We start from the raw sequence: 12,692 nt of genomic DNA, 5'->3' as shown, positions 1-12,692 counted from the left end.
GCGTATAGAACAGTCGACGTGTGTTTATAGAAAAGTAGACGTGTGCATATAGAACAGTCGACATGTGCGTATATAAAAAGTAGACGTGGACGTATAGAAAAGTAGATGTGTGCGTATAGAACAGTCGACGTGTGCGTATAGAAAAGTAGATGTGTGCATGTAGAACAGTCGACGTGTGCGTATAGAAAAGTAGATGTGTGCATGTAGAACAGTCGACATGTGCGTATATAAAAAGTAGACGTGGACGTATAGAAAAGTAGATGTGTGCGTATAGAACAGTCCACGTGTGCGTATAGAAAAGTAGACATGTGCGTATAGAAAAGTAGACGTGTGCGTATAGAACAGTCAACGTGTGTTTATGGAAAAGTAGACGTGTGCGTATCGAACAGTCGACGTGTGCGTATAGAAAAGTAGACGTGTGCGTATAGAACAGTCCATGTGTGCGTATCGAACAGTCGACGTGTGTGTATAGAAAAGCAGACGTGTGCGTATAGAACAGTCGACGTGTGCGTATAGAACAGTTGACGTGTGCGTATAGAACAGTCAACGTGTGTTTATGGAAAAGTAGACGTGTGCGTATAGAACAGTATACGTGTGCGTATAGAACAGTATACGTGTGCGTATAGAACAGTCGACGTGTGCATATAGAACAGTATACGTGTGCGTATAGAAAAGTAGACGTGTGCGTATAGAACAGTATACGTGTGCGTATAGAAAAGTAGACGTGTGCGTATAGAAAAGTAGACATGTGCGTATAGAACAGTCGACGTGTGCGTATAGAACAATATACGAGTGCGTATAGAACAGTATACGTGTGCGTATAGAACAGTTGACGCTTGCGGACAGAAAAGTAGACATGTGCGTTTAGAAAAGTAGACGTGTGCGTATAGAACAGTCGACATGTGCGTATAGAACAGTCGACGTATGCGTATAAAAAAGTAAACGTGTGCGTATAGAACAGTCGACGTGTGTGTATAGAAAAGCAGACGTGTGCGTATAGAACAGTAGACGTGTGCATATAGAACAGTCGACATGTGCGTATATAAAAAGTAGACGTGGACGTATAGAAAAGTAGACGTGTGCGTATAGAACAGTCGACGTGTGCGTATAGAAAAGTAGACGTGTGCATATAGAACAGTCGACATGTGCGTATATAAAAAGTAGACGTGGACGTATAGAAAAGTAGATGTGTGCATATAGAACAGTCGACGTGTGCGTATAGAAAAGTAGATGTGTGCATATAGAACAGTCGACATGTGCGTATATAAAAAGTAGACGTGGGCGTATAGAACAGTCGACGTGGGCGTATAGAACAGTCGACGTGTGCGTATAGAACATTTGAAGTTTGCGGACAGGAAAGTAGACATGTGCGTTTAGAAAAGTAGACGTGTGCGTATAGAACAGTCGACATGTGCGTATAGAACAGTCGACGTATGCGTATAAAAAAGTAAACGTGTGCATATAGAACAGTCGACGTGTGCGTATAGAAAAGTAGACATGCGTATAGAAAAGTAGATGTGTGCGTATAGAAAACTAGATGTGTGCGTATAGAAAAGTAGACGTGTGCGAATAGAAAAGTAGATGTTTTCATATAGAACAGTCGACGTGTGTTTATGGAAAAGTAGACGTGTGCGTATAGAACAGTCGACGTGTGTGTATAGAAAAGTAGACGTGTGCGTATAGAACAGTCGACATGTGCGTATAGAAAAGTAGACGTGTGGGTATAGAAAAGTGGACGTGTGTTTATAGAAGAGTGGATGTATTCATATAGAACAGTCGACGTATGCGTATAGAACAGTCGACATGTGCGTATAGAACTATCGACGGGTGCATATAGAAAAGTGAAATTGTGCATATAGAACAGTCGACGTGTGCGTATAGAAAAGTAGACATGCGTATAGAACAGTAGATGTGTGCATATAGAAAAGTAGATGTGTGCGTATAGCAAAGTAGACGTGTGCGTATAGAACAATCGACGTGTGCGTATAGAACAGTGGACGTGTGCGTATAGAAAAGTAGACGTGTGCGTATAGAAAAGTAGACGTGTGTTTAGAGAAGAGTTGACGTGTGCGAATAGAAAAGCAGATGTGTTCATATAGAACAATCGACGTGTGTTTATGGAAAAGTAGACGTGTGTGTATAGAACAGTCGACGTGTACGTATAGAAAAGTAGACGTGTGTGTATATAACAGTCCACGTGTGCGTATGGAAAAGTAGACATGTGCGTATAGAAAAGTAGACGTGTGCGTATAGAACAGTCAACGTGTGTTTATGGAAAAGTAGACGTGTGCGTATAGAACAGTCTACGTGTGTGTATAGAAAAGCAGACGTGTGCATATAGAACAGTCGACGTGTGCGTATAGAACAGTCAACGTGTGTTTATGGAAAAGTAGACGTGTGCGTATAGAAAAGTAGACGTGTGCGAATAGAACAGTATACGTGTGCATATAGAACAGTATACGTGTGCGTATAGAAAAGTAGACGTGTGCGTATAAAACAGTATACGTGTGCGTATAGAAAAGTAGACGTGTGCGTATAGAAAAGTAGACATGTGCGTATACAACAGTCGACGTGTGCGTATAGAACAGTCGACGTGTGCGTATAGAACAGTATACGTGTGCGTATAGAACAGTCGACGTGTGCGTATAGAACAGTCGACGTGTGCGTATAGAACAGTATACGTGTGCGTATAGAACAGTTGACGTTTGCGGACAGAAAAGTAGACATGTGCGTATAGAAAAGTAGTCGTGTGCGTATAGAACAGTCGACATGTGCGTATAGAACAGTCGACGTATGCGTATAGAAAAGTAAACGTGTGCATATAGAACAGTCGACGTGTGTTTATGGAAAAGTAGACGTGTGCGTATAGAACAGTCGACGTGTGTGTATAGAAAAGTAGACGTGTGCGTATAGAACAGTCGACATGTGCGTATAGAAAAGTACACGTGTGCGAAAAGAAAAGTAGATGTGTGCGTATAGAAAAGTAGACGTGTGTGTATAGAAAAGTAGACGTGTGTGTATTGAGCAGTCGACGTGTGTTTATAGAAAAGTCGACGTGTGCGTATAGAACAGTCGATTTGTGCGTATAGAACAGTCGACGTGTGCGTATAGAACAGTCGATGTGTGCGGATAGAAAAGTACACATGTGCGTATAGAAAAGTACACGTGTGCGAAAAGAAAAGTAGATGTGTGCGTATAGAAAATGTAGACGTGGACGTATAGAAAAGTAGATATGTGCATATAGAACAGTCGACGTGTGCGTATAGAAAAGTAGACGTGTGCGAATAGAAAAGTACACATGTGCGTATAGAAAAGTACACGTGTGCGAAAAGAAAAGTAGATGTGTGCGTATAGAAAAGTAGACGTGTGCGTATAGAAAAGTAGACGTGTGTGTATAGAGCAGTCGACGTGTGTTTATAGAAAAGTCGACGTGTGCGTATAGAACAGTCAACGTGTGTTTATGGAAAAATAGACGTGTGCGTATAGAACAGTCGACGTGTGCGTATAGAAAAGTAAACGTGTGCGTATAGAACAGTCCATGTGTTCATGTAGAACAGTCGACGTGTGCGTATAGAAAAGTAGATGTGTGCATGTAGAACAGTCGACATGTGCGTATATAAAAAGTAGACGTGGGCGTATAGAACAGTCGACGTGGACGTATAGAACAGTCGACGTGTACGTATAGAAAAGTAGACGTGTGTTTATAGAATAGTTGACGTGTGCGAATAGAAAAGTAGATGTGTTCATATAGAACAGTCGACGTGTGTTTATGGAAAAGTAGACGTGTGCGTATAGAACAGTCGACGTGTACGTATAGAAAAGTAGATGTGTGTGTATATAACAGTCCACCTGTGCGTATGGAAAAGTAGACATGTGCGAAAAGAAAAGTAGATGTGTGCGTATAGAAAAGTAGACGTGTGTGTATAGAAAAGTAGACGTGTGTGTATTGAGCAGTCGACGTGTGTTTATAGAAAAGTCGACGTGTGCGTATAGAACAGTCGATTTGTGCGTATAGAACAGTCGACGTGTGCGTATAGAACAGTCGATGTGTGCGTATATAAAATGTAGACGTGGACGTATAGAAAAGTAGATATGTGCATATAGAACAGTCGACGTGTGCGTATAGAAAAGTAGACGTGTGCGAATAGAAAAGTACACATGTGCGTATAGAAAAGTACACGTGTGCGAAAAGAAAAGTAGATGTGTGCGTATAGAAAAGTAGACGTGTGCGTATAGAAAAGTAGACGTGTGTGTATAGAGCAGTCGACGTGTGTTTATAGAAAAGTCGACGTGTGCGTATAGAACAGTCAACGTGTGTTTATGGAAAAATAGACGTGTGCGTATAGAACAGTCGACGTGTGCGTATAGAAAAGTAGATGTGTGCATGTAGAACAGTCGACATGTGCGTATATAAAAAGTAGACGTGGGCGTATAGAACAGTCGACGTGGGCGTATAGAACAGTCGACGTGTGCGTATAGACAGTAGACGTGTGCGTATATAACAGTAGACGTGTGCGTATAGAAAAGTAGACATGTGCGTATAGAAAAGTAGACGTGTGCGTATAGAACAGTCAACGTGTGTTTATGGAAAAGTAGACGTGGGCGTATAGAACAGTCGACGTGGGCGTATAGAACAGTCGACGTGTGCGTATAGAACAGTGGATGTGTGCATGTAGAACAGTCGACGTGTGCGTATAGAAAAGTAGATGTGTGCATGTAGAACAGTCGACGTGTGCATATAGAACAGTCGACATGTGCGTATTTAAAAAGTAGACGTGGGCGTATAGAACAGTAGATGTGTGCGTATAGAACAGTCGACGTGTGCGTATGGAAAAGTAGACGTGTACGTATAGAAAAGTAGACGTGTGTTTATAGAACAGTTGACGTGTGCGAATAGAAAAGTAGATGTGTTCATATAGAACATTCGACGTGTGTTTATGGAAAAGTAGACGTGTGCGTATAGAACAGTCGACGTGTACGTATAGAAAAGCAGACGTGTGCGTATAGAACAGTCGACGTGTGCGTATAGAACAGTCGACGTGTGCGTATACAACAGTGGACGTGTGCGAATAGAAAAGCAGACGTGTGTGTATAGAACAGTCGACGTGTGCGTATATAACAGTGGACGTGTGCGAATAGAAAAGTAGACGTGTGTGTATAGAACAGTCAACGTGTGTTTATGGAAAAGTAGACGTGTGCGTATAGAACAGTCGACGTGTGCGTATAGAAAAGTAGACGTGTGCGTATAGAACAGTCCATGTGTGCGTATAGAACAGTCGACGTGTGTATAGAAAAGCAGACGTGTGCGTATAGAACAGTCGACGTGTGCGTATAGAACAGTCAACATGTGTTTATGGAAAAGTAGACGTGTGCGTATAGAACAGTCAACGTGTGTTTATGGAAAAGTCAACGTGTGCGTATAGAACAGTCGACGTTTGTGGACAGAAAAATAGACATGTGCTTGTAGAAAAGTAGACGTGTGCGTATAGAACAGTCGACATGTGCGTATAGAACAGTCGACGTGTGCGTATAGAAACGTAGACATGCGTATTGAAAAGTAGATGTGTGCGTATAGAAAAGTAGATGTGTGCGTATAGAACAGTTGACGTTTGCGGACAGAAAAGTAGACATCTGCTTATAGAAAAGTTGACGTGTGCGTATAGAACAGTCGACATGTGCGTATAGAACAGTCGACGTGTGCGTATGGAAAGGTAGACATGCGTATAGAATAGTAGATGTGTGCGTATAGAAAAGTAGACGTGTGCGTATAGAACAGTCGACGTGTGTGTATAGAAAAGTAGACGTGTGCGTATAGAACAGTCGACATGTGCGTATAGAAAAGTAGACGTGTGGGTATAGAAAAGTAGACGTGTGTTTATAGAAAAGTAGACGTGTGCGTATAGAAAAGTAGACGTGTGCGTATAGAAAAGTGCACGTGTGCGAAAAGAAAAGTAGATGTGTGCGTATAGAAAAGTAGACGTGTGCGTATAGAAAAGTACACGTGTGCGAAAAGAAAAGTAGATGTGTGCGTATAGAAAAGTAGACGTGTGCGTATAGAAAAGTAGACGTGTGTGTATAGAGCAGTCGACGTGTGTTTATAGAAAAGTCGACGTGTGCGTATAGAACAGTCAACGTGTGTTTATGGAAAAATAGACGTGTGCGTATAGAACAGTCGACGTGTGCGTATAGAAAAGTAAACGTGTGCGTATAGAACGGTCCATGTGTTCATGTAGAACAGTCGACGTGTGCGTATAGAAAAGTAGATGTGTGCATGTAGAACAGTCGACATGTGCGTATATAAAAAGTAGACGTGGGCGTATAGAACTGTCGACGTGGGCGTATAGAACAGTCGACGTGTGCGTATAGAACAGTAGAGGTGGGCATAAATAAAAGTAGATGTGTGCATGTAGAACAGTCGACGTGTGCGTATAGAAAAGTGGATGTGTGCATGTAGAACAGTCGACGTGTGCGTATAGAAAAGTAGATGTGTGCATGTAGAACAGTCGACGTGTGCATATAGAACAGTCGACATGTGCGTATTTAAAAAGTAGACGTGGGCGTATAGAACAGTAGATGTGTGCGTATAGAACAGTCGACGTGTGCGTATAGAAAAGCAGACGTGTGGGTATAGAAAAGTAGACGTGTGTTTATAGAACAGTTGACGTGTGCGAATAGAAAAGTAGATGTTTCATATAGAACAGTCGACGTGTGTTTATGGAAAAGTAGACGTGTGCGTATAGAACAGTCGACGTGTGCGTATACAACAGTGGACGTGTGCGAATAGAAAAGCAGACGTGTGCGTATAGAACAGTCGACGTGTGCGTATATAACAGTGGACGTGTGCGAATAGAAAAGTAGACGTGTGTGTATAGAACAGTCAACGTGTGTTTATGGAAAAGTAGACGTGTGCGTATAGAACAGTCGACGTGTGCGTATAGAAAAGTAGACGTGTGCGTATAGAACAGTCCATGTGTGCGTATAGAACAGTCGACGTGTGTGTATAGAAAAGCAGACGTGTGCGTATAGAACAGTCGACGTGTGTTTATGGAAAAGTAGACGTGTGCGTATAGAACAGTCAACGTGTGTTTATGGAAAAGTCAACGTGTGCGTATAGAACAGTCGACGTTTGTGGACAGAAAAATAGACATGTGCTTGTAGAAAAGTAGACGTGTGCGTATAGAACAGTCGACGTGTGCGTATATAACAATGGACGTGTGCGAATAGAAAAGTAGACGTGTGTGTATAGAACAGTCAACGTGTGTTTATGGAAAAGTAGACGTGTGCGTATAGAACAGTCGACGTGTGCATATAGAAAAGTAGACGTGTGCGTATAGAACAGTCCATGTGTGCGTATAGAACAGTCGACGTGTGTGTATAGAAAAGCAGACGTGTGCGTATAGAACAGTAGACGTGTGCGTATAGAACAGTCAACGTGTGTTTATGGAAAAGTAGACGTGTGCGTATAGAACAGTCGACGTTTGTGGACAGAAAAATAGACATGTGCTTGTAGAAAAGTAGACGTGTGCGTATAGAACAGTCGACATGTGCGTATAGAACAGTCGACGTGTGCGTATAGAAAAGTAGACATGCGTATAGAAAAGTAGATGTGTGCGTATAGAAAAGTAGATGTGTGCGTATAGAACAGTTGACGTTTGCGGACAGAAAAGTAGACATCTGCTTATAGAAAAGTAGACGTGTGCGTATAGAACAGTCGACATGTGCGTATAGAACAGTCGACGTGTGCGTATAGAAAAGTAGACATGCGTATAGAAAAGTAGATGTGTGCGTATAGAAAAGTAGACGTGTGCGTATAGAACAGTCGACGTGTGTGTATAGAAAAGTAGACGTGTGCGTATAGAACAGTCGACATGTGCGTATAGAAAAGTAGACGTGTTGGTATAGAAAAGTAGACGTGTGTTTATAGAAAATTAGACGTGTGCGTATAGAAAAGTAGATGTGTGCGTATAGAAAAGTACACGTGTGCGAAAAGAAAAGTAGATGTGTGCGTATAGAAAAGTAGACGTGTGCGTATAGAAAAGTACACGTGTGCGAAAAGAAAAGTAGATGTGTGCGTATAGAAAAGTAGACGTGTGCATATAGAAAAGTAGACGTGTGTGTATAGAGCAGTCGACGTGTGTTTATAGAAAAGTCGACGTGTGCGTATAGAACAGTCAACGTGTGTTTATGAAAAAATAGACGTGTGCGTATAGAACAGTCGACGTGTGCGTATAGAAAAGTAAACGTGTGCGTATAGAACGGGCCATGTGTTCATGTAGAACAGTCGACGTGGGCGTATAGAACAGTCGACGTGTGCGTATAGAACAGTAGAGGTGGGCATAAAGAAAAGTAGATGTGTGCATGTAGAACAGTCGACGTGTGCGTATAGAAAAGTGGATGTGTGCATGTGGAACAGTCGACGTGTGCGTATAGAAAAGTAGATGTGTGCATGTAGAACAGTCGACGTGTGCATATAGAACAGTCGACATGTGCGTATTTAAAAAGTAGACGTGGGCGTATAGAACAGTAGATGTGTGCGTATAGAACAGTCGACGTGTGCGTATAGAAAAGCAGACGTGTGGGTATAGAAAAGTAGACGTGTGTTTATAGAACAGTTGACGTGTGCGAATAGAAAAGTAGATGTTTCATATAGAACAGTCGACGTGTGTTTATGGAAAAGTAGACGTGTGCGTATAGAACAGTCGACGTGTACGTATAGAAAAGTAGACGTGTGCGTATAGAACAGTCCATGTGTGCGTATAGAACAGTCGACGTGTCTGTATAGAAAAGCAGACGTGTGCGTATAGAACAGTCGACGTGTGCGTATACAACAGTGGACGTGTGCGAATAGAAAAGCAGACGTGTGCGTATAGAACAGTCGACGTGTGCGTATAGAACAATCGACGTGTGCGTATATAACAGTGGACGTGTGCGAATAGAAAAGTAGACTTGTGTGTATAGAACAGTCAACGTGTGTTTATGGAAAAGTAGACGTGTGCGTATAGAAAAGTACACGTGTGCGTATAGAACAGTCCATGTGTGCGTATAGAACAGTCGACGTGTGTGTATAGAAAAGCAGACGTGTGCGTATAGAACAGTCCATGTGTGCGTATAGAACAGTCGACGTGTGTGTATAGAAAAGCAGACGTGTGCGTATAGAACAGTCGACGTGTGCGTATAGAACAGTCAATGTGTGTTTATGGAAAAGTCAACCTGTGTGTATAGAACAGTCAACGTGTGCATATAGAAAAGTAAACGTGTGCGTATAGAACGGTCCATGTGTTCATGTAGAACAGTCGACGTGTGCGTATATAAAAAGTAGACGTGGGCGTATAGAACAGTCGACGTGGGCGTATAGAACAGTCGACGTGTGCGTATAGAACAGTAGACGTGGGCATAAAGAAAAGTAGATGTGTGCATGTAGAACAGTCGACGTGTGCGTATAGAAAAGTGGATGTGTGCATGTAGAACAGTCGACGTGTGCATATAGAACAGTCGACATGTGCGTATTTAAAAAGTAGACGTGGGCGTATAGAACAGTAGATGTGTGCGTATAGAACAGTCGACGTGTGCGTATAGAAAAGTAGACGTGTGTTTATAGAACAGTTGACGTGTGCGTATAGAACAGTCGACGTGTACGTATAGAAAAGTAGACGTGTGCGTATAGAACAGTCCATGTGTGCGTATAGAACAGTGGACGTGTGCGAATAGAAAAGCAGACGTGTGCGTATAGAACAGTCGACGTGTGCGTATAGAACAATCGACGTGTGCGTATATAACAGTGGACGTGTGCGAATAGAAAAGTAGACGTGTGTGTATAGAACAGTCAACGTGTGTTTATGGAAAAGTAGACGTGTGCGTATAGAACAGTCGACGTGTGCGTATAGAAAAGTACACGTGTGTGTATAGAACAGTCCATGTGTGCGTATAGCACAGTCAACGTGTGTTTATGGAAAAGTAGACGTGTGTGTATAGAACAGTCGACGTGTGTGTATAGAAAAGCAGACGTGTGCGTATAGAACAGTCAACGTGTGTTTATGGAAAAGTAGACGTGTGCGTATAGAACAGTCAACGTGTGTTTATGGAAAAGTCAATGTGTGCGTATAGAACAGTTGACGTTTGCGGACAGAAAAGTAGACGTGCTTATAGAAAAGTAGACGTGTGCGTATAGAACAGTCGACATGTGCGTATAGAACAGTCGACGTGTGTGTATAGAAAAGTAGACATGCGTATAGAAAAGTAGATGTGTGCGTATAGAAAAGTAGATGTGTGCGTATAGAACAGTTGACGTTTGCGGACAGAAAAGTAGACATGTGCTTATAGAAAAGTAGACGTGTGCGTATAGAACAGTCGACATGTGCGTATAGAACAGTCGACGTGTGCGTATAGAAAAGTAGACATGCGTATAGAAAAGTAGATGTGTGCGTATAGAAAAGTAGACGTGTGCGTATAGAACAGTTGACGTTTGCGGACAGAAAAGTAGACATGTGCTTATAGAAAAGTAGACGTGTGCGTATCGAACAGTCGACATGTGCGTATAGAACAGTCGACGTGTGCGTATAGAAAAGTAGATGTGTGCGTATAGAAAAGTAGACGTGTGCGTATAGAACAGTCGACGTGTGCGTATAGAACAGTCAACGTGTGTTTATGGAAAAGTCAACGTGTGCGTATAGAACAGTCGACGTTTGCGGACTGAAAAGTAGACATGTGCTTATAGAAAAGTAGACGTGTGCGTATAGAACAGTCGACATGTGCGTATAGAACAGTCGACGTGTGCGTATAGAAAAGTAGACATGCGTATAGAAAAGTAGATGTGTGTGTATAGAAAAGTAGACGTGTGCGTATAGAACAGTTGATGTTTGCGGACAGAAAAGTAGACATGTGCTTATAGAAAAGTAGACGTGTGCGTATAGAACAGTCGACATGTGCGTATAGAACAGTCGACGTGTGCGTATAGAAAAGTAGACATGCGTATAGAAAAGTAGATGTGTGCGTATAGAAAAGTAGACGTGTGCGTATAGAACAGTTGACGTTTGCGGACAGAAAAGTAGACATGTGCTTATAGAAAAGTAAACGTGTGCGTATCGAACAGTCGACATGTGCGTATAGAACAGTCGACGTGTGCGTATCGAAAAGTAGACATGCGTATCGAAAAGTAGATGTGTGCGTATAGAAAAGTAGATGTGTGCGTATAGAAAAGTAGACGTGTGGGTATAGAAAAGTAGACGTGTGTTTATAGAGCAGTCGACGTGTGCGAATAGAAAAGTAGATGTTTTCATATGGAACAGTCGACGTGTGTTTATGGAAAAGTAGACGTGTGCGTATAGAACAGTCGACGTGTGTGCATAGAAAAGTAGACGTGTGCGTATAGAACAGTCGACATGTGCGTATAGAAAAGTCGACGTGTGGGTATAGAAAAGTAGACATGCGTATAGAAAAGTAGATGTGTGCGTATAGAAAAGTAGACGTGTGGGTATCGAAAAGTAGACGTGTGGGTATAGAAAAGTAGACGTGTGTTTATAGAGCAGTCGACGTGTGCGAATAGAAAAGTAGATGTTTTCATATAGAACAGTCGACGTGTGTGTATAGAAAAGTAGACGTGTGCGTATAGAACAGTCGACGTGTGCGAATAGAACAGTCAATGTGTGCTTATATAACAGTCGACGTGTGCGTATAGAACAATCGACGTGTGCGTATATAACAGTGGACGTGTGCGAATAGAAAAGTAGACGTGTGTGTATAGAACAGTCAACGTGTGTTTATGGAAAAGTAGACGTGTGCGTATAGAACAGTCGACGTGTGCGTATAGAAAAGTACACGTGTGCGTATAGAACAGTCCATGTGTGCGTATAGAACTGTCGACGTGTGTGTATAGAAAAGCAGACGTGTGCGTATAGAACAGTCGACGTGTGCGTATAGAACAGTCAACGTGTGTTTATGGAAAAGTAGACGTGTGAGTATAGAACTGTCAACGTGTGTTTATGGAAAAGTCAACGTGTGTCTATAGAACAGTCAACGTGTGTTTATGGAAAAATAGACGTGTGCGTATAGAACAGTCGACGTGTGCGTATAGAACAGTCGACGTGTGCGTATAGAACAGACGACGTGTGCGTATAGAACAATGGACGTGTGCGTATAGAACAGTCGACGTGTGCATATAGAACAGTCGACGTCTGCGTATAGAACAGTAGACGTGTGCGTATAGAACAGTAAAAGTGTGCGTACACAACAGTCGACGTGTGCGTATAGAAAAGTAGACATGTGCGTATAGAACAGTCGACGTGTGCGTATAGAACAGTAGACGTGTGCGTATAGAACAGTAGACGTGTGCGTATACAACAGTCAACGTGTGCGTATAGAAAAGTAGATATGTGCGTATAGAAAAGTAGACGTGTGCGTATAGAACAGTCGACGTGTGCGTCAAGAACAGTCGACGTGTGCGTATAGAAAAGTAGATGTGTGCGTATAGAAAAGTAGACGTGTGCGTATATAAAAGCAGATGTGTGCGTATAGAACAGTCGACATGTGCGTATAGAAAAGTAGACGTGTGCGTATAGAAAACTAGACGTGTGCATATAGAAAAGTAGACGTGTGCGTATAGAAAAGTAGATGTGTGCGTATAGAACAGTCGACGTGTGCGTATAGAAAAGTAGACATGCGTATAGAAAAGTAGATGTGTGTGTATAGAAAAGTAG

This window comes from Telmatherina bonti (genome assembly GCF_933228915.1).
Source record: "Telmatherina bonti genome assembly, chromosome: 20".
Classification (NCBI taxonomy): Eukaryota; Metazoa; Chordata; class Actinopteri; order Atheriniformes; family Telmatherinidae; genus Telmatherina; species Telmatherina bonti.
Note: the sequence above shows the minus strand (reverse complement) of the source record.